This window comes from Lissotriton helveticus, chromosome 10 (assembly GCF_964261635.1).
Source record: "Lissotriton helveticus chromosome 10, aLisHel1.1, whole genome shotgun sequence".
Classification (NCBI taxonomy): domain Eukaryota; kingdom Metazoa; phylum Chordata; class Amphibia; order Caudata; family Salamandridae; genus Lissotriton; species Lissotriton helveticus.
Window position 1 is genome coordinate 985762034 of NC_136071.1, and position 15484 is coordinate 985777517.

At 40.1% G+C, this 15484-nt stretch overlaps 1 long non-coding RNA gene across 1 annotated transcript in view; it reads right to left on the bottom strand.

Annotated features, from left to right (window-relative positions):
• The window catches only part of LOC144785579 (uncharacterized), a 465667-nt gene that overhangs the window by 175391 nt on the left and 274792 nt on the right, over positions 1-15484 (bottom strand). The gene's annotated exons all lie outside the window — the stretch shown is intronic.

A 15484-nucleotide genomic window follows, 5' to 3' on the forward strand; every position in this document is an offset into this window, starting at 1 on the left:
AACGGCTGTGATGTTCACTGATGACAAGTCTCTTTGTTCACGATGAGATGATTTGTGTGGCTTGAGGAGTCAGTTGATGTTCTTACTTGCTGTGTCCTGTTTAACATATCTTCCATTTATCAGCATTCCCAAAGTCATTACAAGAGTCAAACAAAGTAGAAGAAAGAGTACACCCAACACAATCCAAAGTTCAATCCATGGTGAAACCAGATAAGTCTTTTCCAGGTGATGAAAAAGTTCTGTTGCTTGTTCATTAAAAGTTCTTTTTATTGGTGTTGTTTCAGGTTCGCTGGGATCTTCGGAAAACGTTTAAAAGTTAATGAAATAGCCAGAGGCAATTCTGTCAATTGTAGGGATTGCTTCAGGATTCGTTGAAATTGCTGGAACCACTTGAGCAATTGTTACATTTGTATAGTCAGATGCTAGTTCATTGTAGACAGGCGTTTCTTGATGAACTGTTATTTGGGTTTCAAGAGGTACAAGTTCCATGGCTTTGTTGCATAGTCCTTCTTTTCGCACTGCAGATTCTTCAAAGGTGATGAGTCTCTCAGTTTGAACCTCTTGGATAATAGCCAGATTAGGGTGTCTGCTACATCTTTGGAGTCCACTTGGCCTACTGCTTATGATCGGCCACATGATGTGGTTTGACCAGGTCGATGGACATGAACCTGTTCTCCTTTTTTCCCCGCAAGGGGCGACAGTAATACTGTTCTTGATCCGTGGATTGCTAGGACAGGTACTGGATGTCTGTAAGAAGGCCCTAATTCCTTCTTGTCCGCAATCTTTTCTCTGACTAGATCCCCAATGTTTGGAATCCAGACAGGTCTTGCTGGGACGGTTGGTTTTTCTTAAGTGGTCGTTGACTTCTAGAATACTATACTTTGCCTTTTTCTTATTTAATTTAAGTCCTGCAAAACAGTCAAACGGTCTTTGATATCAAAGGGATTTTGTTCTACCACTGAAGTCTGACAATCAAGATCCGAAATAATCATTCTTGTTCCAAAAAGGATTTCATATGGAGTGATAACCCCTAGAGAACTTCGTGGCAGATTGTTAAGACTACGTTGGACACTTATTAGATGTTTGACACACCCATCACCCTAGCCTAATACCCTTGCTGTTATAGATTACTTTATGTCCCGTTTTTTTCTCTCCACTACCGAATTTCCCTCAGGATGGAATGGACTAGAGTACCGCAATGCAACGCCCAATCTGGCGATGGCCTCCTTGAAAGCTCGAGAGCTAAATGCAGGACCCTGGTTAGAATGTAGCATGCTGACTGCGTATGTGCATATAAAGACTTTATAAATCTTTTATAACAGTTTGAGCGTCAGCCGAGCGCTGAGGCCATATCCAAAGGAACCTTGAGTACGAATCTACTGCGACCATGATATATTTATAGTTACCATCCCTCTGTAAGGTACAGCAGTGATCCAGGTAAACGCAAGCTAATGGTTTGTCTGAACTTAATAGGGGCGTCAGTGCAGGACGTTTCAGTGTAGACACTTTCATCTTTTGGCAGATTTCGCATTCCAAAACATAGTTTCTGGTCTGCTTCCTCATGCACCCCCACCAGTATCTCTGTTTTAATAACAACACTGTAGCGGAAACACCTGCGTATGCAGAGGCAAGCCCTTCATGTGCTGCTAAGATTAGTCCTAATCTATGTTCCATGTTTGGAATTACTCTATCCTCCACTTCAGGGATTCGAGCAAACGGAACATTATTCGGATCAGTTAATTATGAGTATTTGAGTGGAAAGCCTTTTGGTAATGTTTTACCACTGTCTTTGTTGAAGCATTGACAGCTAGCATTATTTCGCCATCTATTTTTGTTTTTGAACAAGTAATTGCAGCTACGGAAGCCGTTTGCACTGCTGCCTTCGCGGCTTCATCAGCCAAGGAATTCCCTGCAATGGGAACGCCATCACATTGATGACTCAGTGTATGTATCACGTGAGCCTTTTGTAGTTCTTGTCGTAACTGAACTACTTCTTCCCAAAGCAACTTATGCTTGATTGTGCCACCTTTTGCCTCTTTGTAACCATTTCGATTCCAGTTTTGCAAGTATTCATTGTAAGATTGAACACAATATTATGAAATGCACACTATGAGTGTGAGGAATTCGCGATCAGTATTTTCAAGAGCCATCTTGAATGCTTGTAGTTCAGCTCGCTGAGTTGTACAATCTCCTAGAGATTGTGTTTTAGTGACCCAAAGGTCGGAGTTTGCCATCTCACCAGCGGCCTTTAACGATCGCGCACGCAGCACTATAAGCTTGTTTACCCCCCGGGTTGAGCTGATCCGTCAGTATAAATTATACATTCATACTGCTCTAGAGGCAGAATCTCAGTAGGCAGAGGAAAAACGTACTCAACGTCTGTTGCAGCAAGAGAATTAACCCATTGTATCCATCTCGGATGTAAAGCTTGAGCATTTGGAATGCTCGCTTTCGTCACTGCCTCTAAGGCAGTACAGGAGTAACGACCATTATGCACTTACCCTGTGCGAGGGCTCTCTCTTTTGCTACTGCAGTTTGAACCACTGTCAGAATCTTTTCTGTTGAAGTGAGTTTAATTTCTACTTGTGTGTACAAATGTGATTTGTAAGCTATTGGTACTTTTTCACCTTCGTTAAAGGTTAAGTTTGTGAATCTGCATTGTCCTGGAATGATGCGGATCAGCAAGTTGCGTACGTTTACGTGTGTTTGTAAATGTTTTGTTGCTAACATGTCTGTTTGCAATGAACGCAAAATTTCTGTGTGTTTTAAAGTCCAATTAACTGTTTTGAAATCAGGTTTGATTAATTCATAGAGAGGTTTAACCCTTTCTGAGTAGTTTAGATTGTAAGTTCTTCCGAAATTCAGGAAACCTAGAATCGACTGTAAGTTTTTCAGCGTTTTTGGAGGTTGGAGAAGCGCACATTTCTCTAGAAAGTTTGCTGCCAGGCTTTTGCCTTCACTTGCTAACTCGTATCCTAGAAACAGGACACTGAGGTGGGTAATTCTCGATTTTTTTTAAATTGAATTTATACCCTTCAGAGGCTAAGCCCAATATTATGGTGTTCACCCTGTTCAAATGCCTATCCAAGTCCTCGTATGTCAGATAGATGTCATCGACATATGATAATGCCTCATCATCATAGGTTTGTAGTAACTCTGTTACTCTGGCTGAAAATAACCCTGAACTATTCTTGAATCCCTGAGGGAGACAACAGAATTGACACTGTGTCCCCATATTTGAGAAAGGGGTCAAGTACCTACTTTATGGTGCAATGTTTTGACAGAAGAATCCGTTAGAAATATCTAATGTGGTTTTATATTTTTTACGCACAATGTTATTCATTAATGATGCACTGTGTGCATTTTGTACTGCAAAAGTTTTGCAACAAGAGTTTAAATGTCTATAATCCAATACTAGACAATATGCATTGTCTGGTTTGGAGACAGGAAACAAAGGATTGTTCATGGATGAGGTGCATGTTTTAATCACCCCTCGGTATTCAAGTTGATCTCATATCTCCCTGACCTGTTATTTAGGTTCTTGCTTAACTAGGTACTACCTTTGTGCAGTTTGTTGATTTTTTTAACTGGATTTTATGGTGAGGGGCATCCTCATCCCATCCTACATGATTTTTTATAATGCAAGAGCCTGGGCTACTGCCCATTTCCTTGCATAGGTATATTTTAAATGAATTGGAATGTGGTTGGTGAAAGCGAGCATAAAGATTTCTTTGCCATGTGGGCACTCCCTGACAAATTCAGGTGGCTAGTCTTGTTCAGCTAGAAGAATGTCATTACCCTGAGAGAGCCTCTCCCAAAAGAGTTCTCTTATTTTTCTAGTTATGTCCCCCTCCATCCAGAGTGTTACTTCATATAACTTATGTGGGATACAAACTCTGGTATCTGCAGTTTCAACTTGGATGTACTCATTCAAGTCCACTGTCTCCAGATGATCCTTCAAGTTCTTGCGAGCTATGGTGACTTCTGCTGCTCTGTCCAACATAGTTTGAGCCCATTCCCCATTCTTGAGTTGTGTCCTCAAGATCCTAGGCATGTCTGATTTTTAGACCTGCTACCTTCTTTTTGGTGAATTGAGTTTTCTTATTTTTCTGAACATATTGATCGTCTTTGGACTTCACGCGTTCTTCCTTTTGTTCTGACCATCCTCTTCTTTCGGATTTCTGTGACGAAGTCTGAAAGGTACAAGAGGAACGTGTATCAGTATCTTGATATCTATCAGGTTTTCTCAAATTATGCCTATTCCTGAGGTTATACCTCCTCTCAGAGGGCTCGTTTTGAGGAGACCTACCTCTGGATTCAGAACGCTTCTCTTTAGAAGTTTGTTTTGTGTTCTCCCACTTCTTTTTAGGAGGAGCAGGAGTGTTTTTAAAAACAACCTTTTCAGGACTTTCTGACAGTTGAGGTTGAACTGGTTTCCCACCCAAGCTGTTTCTTCCTAATTCTTCATAGGATTTTTCAATTATTCTGGCTAGTTCTTGTGGTTGTTCTGTTACATCACATTCCCTCAACTTCTGGCGGATAGCCACGGATGCTGCTTCACCTTTAATATTAGCTAATATTATTGTTGATACCTGTTTGAAATCTTTCAGTAGTTTCATACCTACATTGAGAGCAGGCTCTGCCCCGTTATTATTTTGAATCTGTTTCAGGACATCTGGTATTACTGCCATATACGGAACACCATGTGTTTTGGTGTAGATTGCAGCAAAGACTGTACCCCAAGTGTCACAGTAGATTGTTAGAATTCTGTGTTTCTCATGAGGGGTAGTATCAGGAAATACTGCCTCGATTTGAGTAATTTTTTGAGCTATCCAGAATGGAATTGGTTCCCGTTTTGAGGATAATTTACCAACGACTGAATGTAGAGTGAGTGGGGGTTATTTTATTTATGTTCCCCTGGCAAGGGGTGTGTTGTGGAATCCTTATTGCCATTAGGACAGTAGAAGTCTGCATTACATATTGAACCAATTGTCTATACATTTTGATTAGCTCTTTTAGTTGAACTAATAGTTCCTCATCCAACATTTCTTCAATGGCAGGATGTGGTGTATAGCTGGCTAATACCTGCCATGTTGCTCCTGGTCTACCTAGTGGACCGAGACTGATAATGTGATGTATATGTTTTAGGGCGCATTTAAACCAGAGCGCATGCTCTTGGTATGTTAGTGGAATTTCAATATTCTCTAAAGGAATGTATTTCTCTGATGGTTCATCTTCTTTGTAGAAGTAAAACACTTTTTTTCTTGGATCTGCTTCAGGGAAGAATATCCATGAATAGAATACCTCCGTCTGGTGATTTTCATGTGCCTCTATCACAAAAACTACCCTAACACCTCTTGCTAATAGGCCATTTCATATGAGTTTTATAGTGATGGCTTTCCTTAAATTTCTGGAATGCTTATAGCATCGTTGTCGGTATCTTGGAGACCTGTAAAATGTAAAGTTTGTACAGCGTTGTTGCCTGTAGCTCCACCGGCCTCGGTATTATTATCAAGGGACATTTTGTTGACTGAAAGTTTTTGCAGAGAAAGTTTCAAGGAAACAAAGATAAGGTGCACAATATTTTGGAACACTGTATCCTTCAACATTGAAAAACCAAAAAATAATACATAGGCTTTTCGTCCTACTCAGTTATGGCAGATATTATCCCTTTACCCACTCCAGACGTCTATTGGAGTATTTATGGAAAAAGGGGTCTCTGAGAAAAGCACGACTGAGTTACTTTAGTATCAAGCGTTAAATTAGTACCTTACCAAATGTTGGGCACCATGTGGTGTAGTTCCTATATTCCCAATTGGCTCTGCGCATTGGAATAATAAATCCTATAGATTTGACATAGGACTGAGGTCAACTAGGTCTCTATCGAATATACTAAACTTAATTGTGTGTGTGCCAGCTAACTCAAAGGTCACTAGAAACTTTCTCGAATACACAAGAAGGGATTAGTTTCTGACAACCGCATAAACATGACAACTTTGTTTCCCAAGAATAAGAATATTTCTTTCAGAGTTGCGGAAACAATAGATAAGTATTTCACTTAATCAATCGTGCATGCTTCGTTTCTACAGAGTTGCAGAGAAATAGTGAGACGGGCATTTTTCAATAAAAAGGGTTTATTGAACAGTCTTCTTTCTCATGCAAGAGAAGTGAACTTCTACAATCGTTATGCAGACTGCAAAGTATAATGCGTAAAGTGTAAACAGTAATATGAAATAATACTGTAAGAGCATTGTATGGTTTCTAAGCCATATAAAAATACATACATAAATAACATTGACTAAAATACCCAACTGGTGTTTCTAAAATATGCCTACCCCAATGTACCTAACCTAATTCTAGTCCGCGGAAAGAGGTAAGTATAGTGTAGCATAGGTTTCATTTTTGCCAAGAATCTACCAAATGTTTCTCTAGGCTCTAATCAGCTCCATACCTTGGTTAGAATGAAGGAGGTCAGGTATCTCTGTCTCGGGACTCGATTTCCCAACACCCCGCAAGGGGAGCCGGAAAAACTGGAGCTGGATTCTCGGCAGGAGAAAGTCAGCTTCCTGATCAGTGTGTCAGCTAGAGAGTCGGCTTCCTTCTGCACTTGCTGTAGCGAGCTGCGTCGGGCAAGTAGGTCTTCGAACTGCTCAGAACCACTGTATTTTGCTAAAGGAAGTGTAGGTACATTTATACCTTGAAGGTGTTTAGGAATGCCATAGTTTGACGTAAAGTCGGGCATATGAACGTCATGGAAGAACCCCTAGGGAATAGTTGTTCATTGTAAAGTAACTTAGTTCTTGGACAAATCGATATTCAAGCAAGGAGAAGTTCCCTAACTGCTTAAGCTGGTTTTCCGAGAAATCGTTGTGACGTTTGGTACGGGTGGAAGTAGCCATGCCTGTATTTGGGTGGCATGGGCATTGCCTAAAATAAGGGCTTGATTCCTATGCCTATATGAGGGCAATGTGAATTGTACCTACATAAGTACATGAATCGAGAAAATTCACTCGGAGCTTAAAACGTCACCTAACAAAAAGGAGAGGCCAGACCCTCCCCACACTACTATGCACAACCGTCATCTGAGAGAGAGGTCTCAAAGGAAATGCCAGTCCTACCACACACTTTACTGTGTACACTTGTTATACAAGAGAAGGGTCTCAGCGGAGAGGCCAGTACCTGTACACACCCTATTATGCAGAGTTATCACTTGAGAGAAAGGTTTTAAATCAGAGGATAGTCCCTCTTCATACTCCCGTATGCACACGTTATAAAATAGAGGGTTCTCAGTAGAGAGGCTAGTGCGTCCCATATACTATATCCCTACAGTTGTGTTGTGAGCCTGTGAGAGTCTCCGGAGAGTAGAGTTTAAACTTCAGAAAATGAGGCTTGCTGCATGAGGTTTATACAATCCTGCATGGAAAATTGCTAAGCCTGCACAGTGTGTTTTATGATCTGGTGAGCCTATCAAGATACCAGCATGGAAAAATACTGGGCCTGGCACCAGGTGTTTTATGATCCCACAAGAATTTTGTGAGCTCGTATGGAAAAAGTAAAAAAAAAAGGTCAAGGCTCACCCAATAGTTGCCATTCTTATTACATATTTGAAGAATTGATGTGATGTGATTGACTGAAGAAGCAAAGATAGCTCAGTTTGTCCTTGGTGCTTTGGAGGAGAAGGAAGTCCCCCTGAGATGTCCTCTGCAGATGTGACTTAAAATGGTGTTAGAGGAGCACAGAAAAAACCATGTGATAAAGTCACTAACCACTCCTCTTCGATCTGGAACTTTTTAGAATGTACATACCCCATCTTTGAAATGCTACCTTAAGGCAAGCTGTGATTATCGCTGTATTTACTTGTGTGGATACGGCATGTTAGATTAATCAATATGAGGTAGCGAGCAATTGTTACATTGTATTCTCTGAGATGTCCTATCACACTTAAAAACTTAAGTACTTTATAAACTTGGTTTGGAGAAGTTGCCAATATCTGTGAAATAAGATACAATTTAATGTGCAGCACAATTTCAATCTTGATTTTAACAATCCTTCCATTGTTCATTAAAGACCTGATTTAGAGTTCACCGGAAGGAATATTCTAAGGCATTAGTAATAAGGTGACCATATATCTGTCCCATTTGTGATGAAGTATCCCAACTGCTAAAATCTAAATTAGCCCTTAAGGACCTGATTACGATTGTGTTGGTTAATTCTGGCCGATACATAAATCAGTGTTTACGCCTGGGTTGGAATTACAAGTTTGAAGGTATTCAAAGCATCTGATAATTATCGGATCCGTTCAATTACTCTACTTTCTTTAAATTTTGGCAGGTCATTTCTGCCAAAATTTATCAAAGGAAAAGCTAGCGTTTATCGACATACCATATTATGTGCATTCTGGTGTGTTAAAAGCCAAAATCCACGTCATTCCCTACAAACCCATAATACATATTATTTATTGAGGCCAATAAATAACATACCCTGTGATATTGCTATGTATCAGGTGAGTTAAATAAGATCTAATCTTGTAATCAGGCCCTAATAGATTTTATAATCTGTTAGAATTATGCCACCATCTACCGCCTAACCCGTTGATGTACATGAAACTGTAAGGATAATTATTGTGGAAATATTAGCTACCCAGGTGCATTCGTGTTTAATACTTCTGACATAAAGCAATCTTCTAAACATCGGTGGACAATACACATATTTACTAGCTACAACATTTTCCCAAGTGTAATATTTTATTACATGTTTCAGTGCTGTAATAATTTACAGAAGCTAAATTAATTATTTGCAAGTACGGCATGGGTAAATTGTAAATAGTTACATTTTAAACCACTGTGGATTTTAACATTTTTGTTCAGTAAAGTTTCCAGAATGGTGTGACTACAAATCACAATAGCCCTAAAATACTACAGTCCAGCTGTGTCCTACATTTCTAGCTCGTTATTACATGCACAATTTTCTGACGCAGTATCATAATGGACATTTTTGGCACAGCACAGAGCCGGTCGAGAGCCTGTTTTATACGCCTTCAGGGCGTAAAGTGAATTCATTTATCTTGATGTTCCTGTCAGTTAGTAGTGTTTTATTTTCAGATAGTTAGGAAACAGTGGGAAAGGTATGTTGTTTCCATTTGCGAGCTGTAGTGACCTGAAATAAAGTACTAATTAAGAAAAATATCTGGTTTAATAAATTCACTTTAAACCCTGCGGGTACACAAACAGACGCATGGCTCTGTGCTTCATCAGAAAAATCCATCATGATAGGGAACTTGGTGTTTTAAAAAAAAAAAACATAAAGCCTGATTGCAGGCTCCCGTGTATTCTACAAATAACTCGCAGTAAATAATAATTTACTGGCCCTAAAATGTGCAGAAGGAATGTGCGACAAAATTCGATTTCAATATGTTAATGCTTGTTATGAGAATTTCAAATATCATAAAATCTAATATTCCGTAAAGCTTGTTCTGTATCTGCATGAAACTTTGAGGGTGCGTTATCTTGCATTATACTTCTCTAACCTGCAAAACATAGACAAGGAGAACTACAAAATATTTTAAAATGTAGGGTGCCACCATTTAAAGTATCAACAACGCCTCCTAGATGCCAGATACAACCTCATCAGCCACATTTTGGGAGCAGGAAGTTTAGGTCTGGAACAATGCACAGCATTATGGCCCTGCTCTCAAATATATCAGAATAGGGAGTGGTATTTACAGCACACAGCTAATTTAGACACCCTCGTTTCCCATATGTTTTATGTTTTAAGTTTTCTTGTTCATTTTCCTTTGCTAACGTTCAGCAGGTTTAACTAGTCAAATTTGTCACAGAAAACGTATGGAGGTGTGGTGTGTACCACAATATGTGGAATTCTAATCCCTAAAGAACTTCCTGTTTGCTGAATGGACCACATTTTTCTCCAAACTCATCATCTAGACCTAACACTCCATTACAAGTTAGCTTTCTGTTGTTGAATAATGGATGGCTATTGCTATTTTCTGAACGCTATAGTCTATGTCTATAATAGAAGGTGGTGGAAGAATACAAAATGGTTTCAGGCAGTTGGGGTGTTCTCTCTGCTCATCGACGGACCAGAGTAAAAAGCATGCGATCCCCCGAGAATTTGAATTATAAAACCAGCAATACCACAGTGTTTGCTATTCCACTTTTGCCCCAAACTGATCCTGTGTATTTCGTATTTGAAATCTCCCACCAGAGTCACTCTCTCAGCAATCTCTGTTCTTCACTACAGTTCTGCACTTCCAGAGGAGAAAGGGAAGAGCCGGGGCATTGAATAGGGTAATTAATTCTTAGGGCCTGATTTAGAGTTTGGCATATGGGTTACTTCATCACAAATGTGACAGATATCCTGTTCCCAGTATTGCAAGTGCATTGCTTCTAATAGCACTTGTAATACAGCAGATGGGATGTCTATCACATTTGTGATGGAGAGAACAATCTGCCATACTCTAAATCAGGCTCTTAATGTAAAGGGCTGGAGGGAACAATGGAGTTGTGGTGTTGCTTATTTCGTATTCATGAAAATTGGAAGCGGTAAATAGACAGTGATCCAGAGGACTGTGAGAACCCTGTGATTCAAATATCAGCAAATTGGTGGTGCAAGTAAAGAATAAATGTAAATAGGCAACTGAAAAAAGCAGTGCAAAAAGTGTAAGTGGTGATAATAAAATTGGATCAAGCTGAGTAGAGGTATACATTTTAATGTTTTCTCTCAGCTTCTCCAAGTCTAAAATGAAGTGAAATAGAAACAGATTTAACAAAATATCTGTTCAGCAATTAATGGTCGACATGTTTCTGCATAAGTGGACCTAGATGTTGCTACTGCTGTAAATGTGCAAAGAAGAATAAAAATAATAAAAACTCCCAATATTTGGCCTCCCCAGATAGCGCAGAGGAACGCTGGGAGACACCGACGGACAGAGCGGTGCTCCTCATTACCTGAGCTGCAGCCAGGTGGGGTGAGGTGTCACTTCCACAAATATTGGGAGTTTGGTGGAATATTGATCCTGAAATGCAGGTGATATAATACCCTTTTTATTATTTGTATTCTTCTTTGCACATTTACAGCAGTAGCAACATCTAGGTCCTGATGAATGCAGTGGCACATTATCCACTTATGCAGAAACATGTCGACCATTAATTGCTGAACAGATATTTTGTTAAATCTGTTTCTATTTCACTTCATTTCATTTCATTTTAGACTTAGAGAAGCTGAGAGAAAACATTAACATTAAAAATTATACATCTACTCAGCTTGATCCAATTTTATTATCACCACTTACACTTTTAGCACTGTTTTTTTCAGTTGCCTATTTACATTTATTCTTTATCTGCACCACCAATTTGCTGATATTAGAATCACAGGGTTCTCACAGTCCCTACTATATCTCGTAGACTGTGTAAGTCCCGTCTCCTGGGTAAGGAGAACCCATATGATGTAAAGAATGGCGGAACAGATCGGCAACTGATGGGAACATTTCACCTACCCTTGAGTTTTTTCTTTCCCAGATTTATATGACCACGTACATCAGACTTTATTCAATTATTCTTAAAGGATTTCGTGGTTCTCACCTACTAAAAAACACTCGTCATGTCATTGGTTTTCTTTGAATAACATTTTTCTCAATTTTTTCCCTTTTTTGACTCCTAGATATCTGTTGTGTATTAATACATAGCATCCTGCCCTATAGGCTTTCAATGACCAACCTTGGACGTGACTTAGATGTATTAAAAGGGGAGTGTCAGGTTTTGCAAGGGGGTTTTAAATGTCAAGTCGACATGGCAGTGTAAACTGCACACAGGAGCTCTATGGTTGCAGCCCTGAGACATGTTTAAGGGCTACTTGAGGTAGTAGCACAAGGAGTGCTGCAGTTCCATTAGAAAAAGGAACAAATGATGGATGGAATGCTGAACAATGCAAACATTCACCTCAAAGATCTCGGTTTAATAAATTGTTCTTTTGCTCACCACACCACCCCAGTTTGGACCAAGCCATATCCCTGGACCATTTGGGGTATCACCACTCAACAGCATGGCTAGCTTGAATCTAGTAGTACAATGAGCATGGGGCCCATGTCTGGACATAGCCTTCCCACTTAGGGCAACAAAAGCAAAGGGAACAAATGATGACCCTAATGCTGAACAATGCAAATATTCACCCCCAATCAGAAAGATCTGGGTTTAATCCATTGTTCTTTTGCTCACCACGCCACCCCCGTTTGGATCAAGCCATATGCAAATCAGTTTTGACCATGTACCTCATGGGAACAGTCCTGCCTGAACTGCCAAGCCAGGTTCCCATGGGCTAGAAAAAAACATACCGGGACATTTTGTATTTGTTACCCTGAGTGAGACGGGTATGCCCAGACGTGGGTCCCGGGCTCTCCATGCCTGGTTGATTATAGTTAAAACCTTGAACCGGTCCCAGGATGCTTGTTTCCAATCCAGGGAGGACCTGGACTGACAGTTCAGGCTGGACTGTTCTCATGGGGGGCATGGTCAAGACTGATTTGCATACGGCTGGGTTTAAATTGGAATGGCATGAGGAGCAACAAAACAATGGATTTAGGCCCAGATCACTGTACTGGGGTGAATGTTTGATATTGTTCAACATTCTGTTTATCATTTGTTCTTTTTGCATTTGTTACCCCGAGTGGAACAGGCATGCCCAGACATTGGTCCGGTGCTCTCCGTGCCACTGGAGTCAAGCTAGCCTAGCTGATGAGGGCTGAACCCCAAAACCGGTCATAGGATGCTTGTTTCCAGTCCACGGAAGACCTGGCCGGCAGCTTGGGCTGGACTGTTCCCATGGAGAACAGGGTCAAAACTGATTTGTATATGGCTGGGTCTAAATTGGAATGGCATGGTAAGCAAACACACTATGGATTTATGCCCAGATCTCTGTACCGGGTGAATGTTTGATATTGTTCAACATTATGACCATCAATTCTTCTTTTTGCAATTCCACTAGTAGCATTTAAGTCACAAGCTTTACGCACCTGTAGCACAATGTACTAGGGACTTTCATGTGCAAATTGTAGATAAGTTAATTACAAAGTTCTCCGAGCACTCAAAATGTTTTGACGTTGAGGTTGTGGTATCAACAGTTCTTTATTCCAATATCTAGTTTCACCTTTATGCCGGGACTTTCCACTTTCTCAACACGTGTTTTATCTTTACACTGTAAGCGTAACAGCAGACTTCACCAGGCAGATAATACAAATGTGATAATATTATAGAGAGAAAATTCTAACTGGTGATAGTACTGCCACCAGGATCACCAACCCAAGAGGCACCTGATGTGAGGTTAGTAAAATCCTATTGTGTGTGGCTGACTGTCAGCCAAATAGTATAGCAAGGTTAAAAGGAGAGAGTGATGTACTCGTTACATTCTACAAATTCGGGGGAACATTGTGAGGGTTAATCAGAGTTTAGGAAAACAAAAAGTGTATGCAGTGGGCGCTGGTGTATTAAAAGATAAAATCACTGTTCATGTCATAATTTAAGTGTAGACTGGTCATCTCGATAAGTGCCAAAGGTGCGTGCTAAGTTAGTAGCTCCTGGTAGCAATCACACTGATTATAATTGGGGCAAGGCTCACCTAGTTATGTGTGTGTTCAGCTTTGTCCTTTAATGCAAGATGGTAAATTCTGTGCAGTTTATTCTGTCCAAATAATCAAGAGAGAGTATATATTTGCTCTACAAAGTAAGCAAAGTACGTACGTATCGCTACCAATGATTGTAAGCAATTATCCGTACGGGCTATGTCAAAACAAAGGTCTTACTTTTCTATGTCCTGAAGTCTAGTGTGGGGCTGGGGCCTATGTGTGATACGGGCATGTGATCTGTAATATACAACGTTTCAACATATACCTTTCGTGAAATCATAAGGGTTCACTTTAAGTAGATGAGAGATTCAAAATGCATGCAATATATTGAGTATTATAGTAGTGTAGTTCGATACACTGATAACTCAAAAGGTTAAAAGACAACCTCAGTAGCAGATTTACTGCAACATTACAGCACTGCAGAACGCAGGATATCCTAACCACACTTACTCAGAAAGTACTTAGACTGAGGACCGAGGACTGAGAGTTCTTAGACTGAGATTGTCTTTAACCTTTTGCATTATCACTATATCAAGCTACACATACCTAGATGAACCTCGCCTTCATCATAATTAGTATGACGTCTACCAGGAGCTACTAACTTACCATATGTCAGGTGCCCTTTCGGGTCAGTGACCCTTGTGGCTGGACAACAACCAGTTAGAGTTTCCCCTCTATAATATTATTACATTTGTATTATAGCCCTGATAAAGTCTGCTGTTACGCTTACAGTGTAAAGGCGAAATGTGTTGGCATGTGGAAAGTCCCAGCATAAAGGCGAAATCAGATAGTGAAATAAAGAACTGTTGATACCCAGACCTCGACTTCAAAACTTTTTCAGTGCTTGGAGAACTTTGTAATACAGTCGGATTTCCATCCAGTTGAGTAAGATTAGGTGGTGCCTCCTGCAGAGCAGCAAATGATATATGAACACTTATTGTATGGATTGATATATGCATTTACCCCTCATATGGAATAAGTTGTGTATGCCAACATTCGCCAGCCACCTTTTCATTTTGTTTCATCACCATAAGGCTGTCAGGTCAAACAGTCACAGTCAGGGGAGGGCAGAAAATTGATATTGACTTTTCAGTTGATGCTTGAAGGTTTTGGATATTGTCGCAGCAGCTATGACGTGATGTACAATCAGACTATCTGAAGGCTGAAACAATAAGGTCAATGACATGAGATTGATATTTATCCAGCACTTCTACGACCACCATGTGCTACAGACCTGGATCTTCAACACTTAGAAATCCCTCCTCCACTGATCAGTGGGCAGACCATTAGCACAATGGGAAAGTTTGAGTTATCTGATTATTGGTGATCACCATTTATAGTCAGGCCATTTAGAACAGCCATGACTTATTTGAACAGCACCTCTAGCAGGCTGACATACTGAACATAAACCTATTAGTAGTAAAACCAATATTGCTGGGATTCTGCACATACACAGACCTTTGTGCAGGAAAACAGGAACTCAGTGTATTGGGGTTGTACCTTCCAACCACCTTAGTACCCAAAATCCCCAAACTGACTAACAATAACATCTCATTTGTTCTCCTACATAATCACGATGCTACAAATGATTAGACAACCCAGAACACAACACTCCTGACTCTTTCAGGAATCGTGTTAGCAAGACATACCCTTTCGCTTATTCACTCATACTTGTCCACAATAAGGATTGCCAGAGTCACTCTATCGTTCAAAATTTTTATTTTAACTATCGTGCTCTATAATGCAGTATAGGAGCCACTACCCACAGCAAAATGCATAAACCTAGAACAGTTAGCTTTGTTACAATACCATAAAATATGAAGTGAGATGTCATTATATACAGACTGTGGA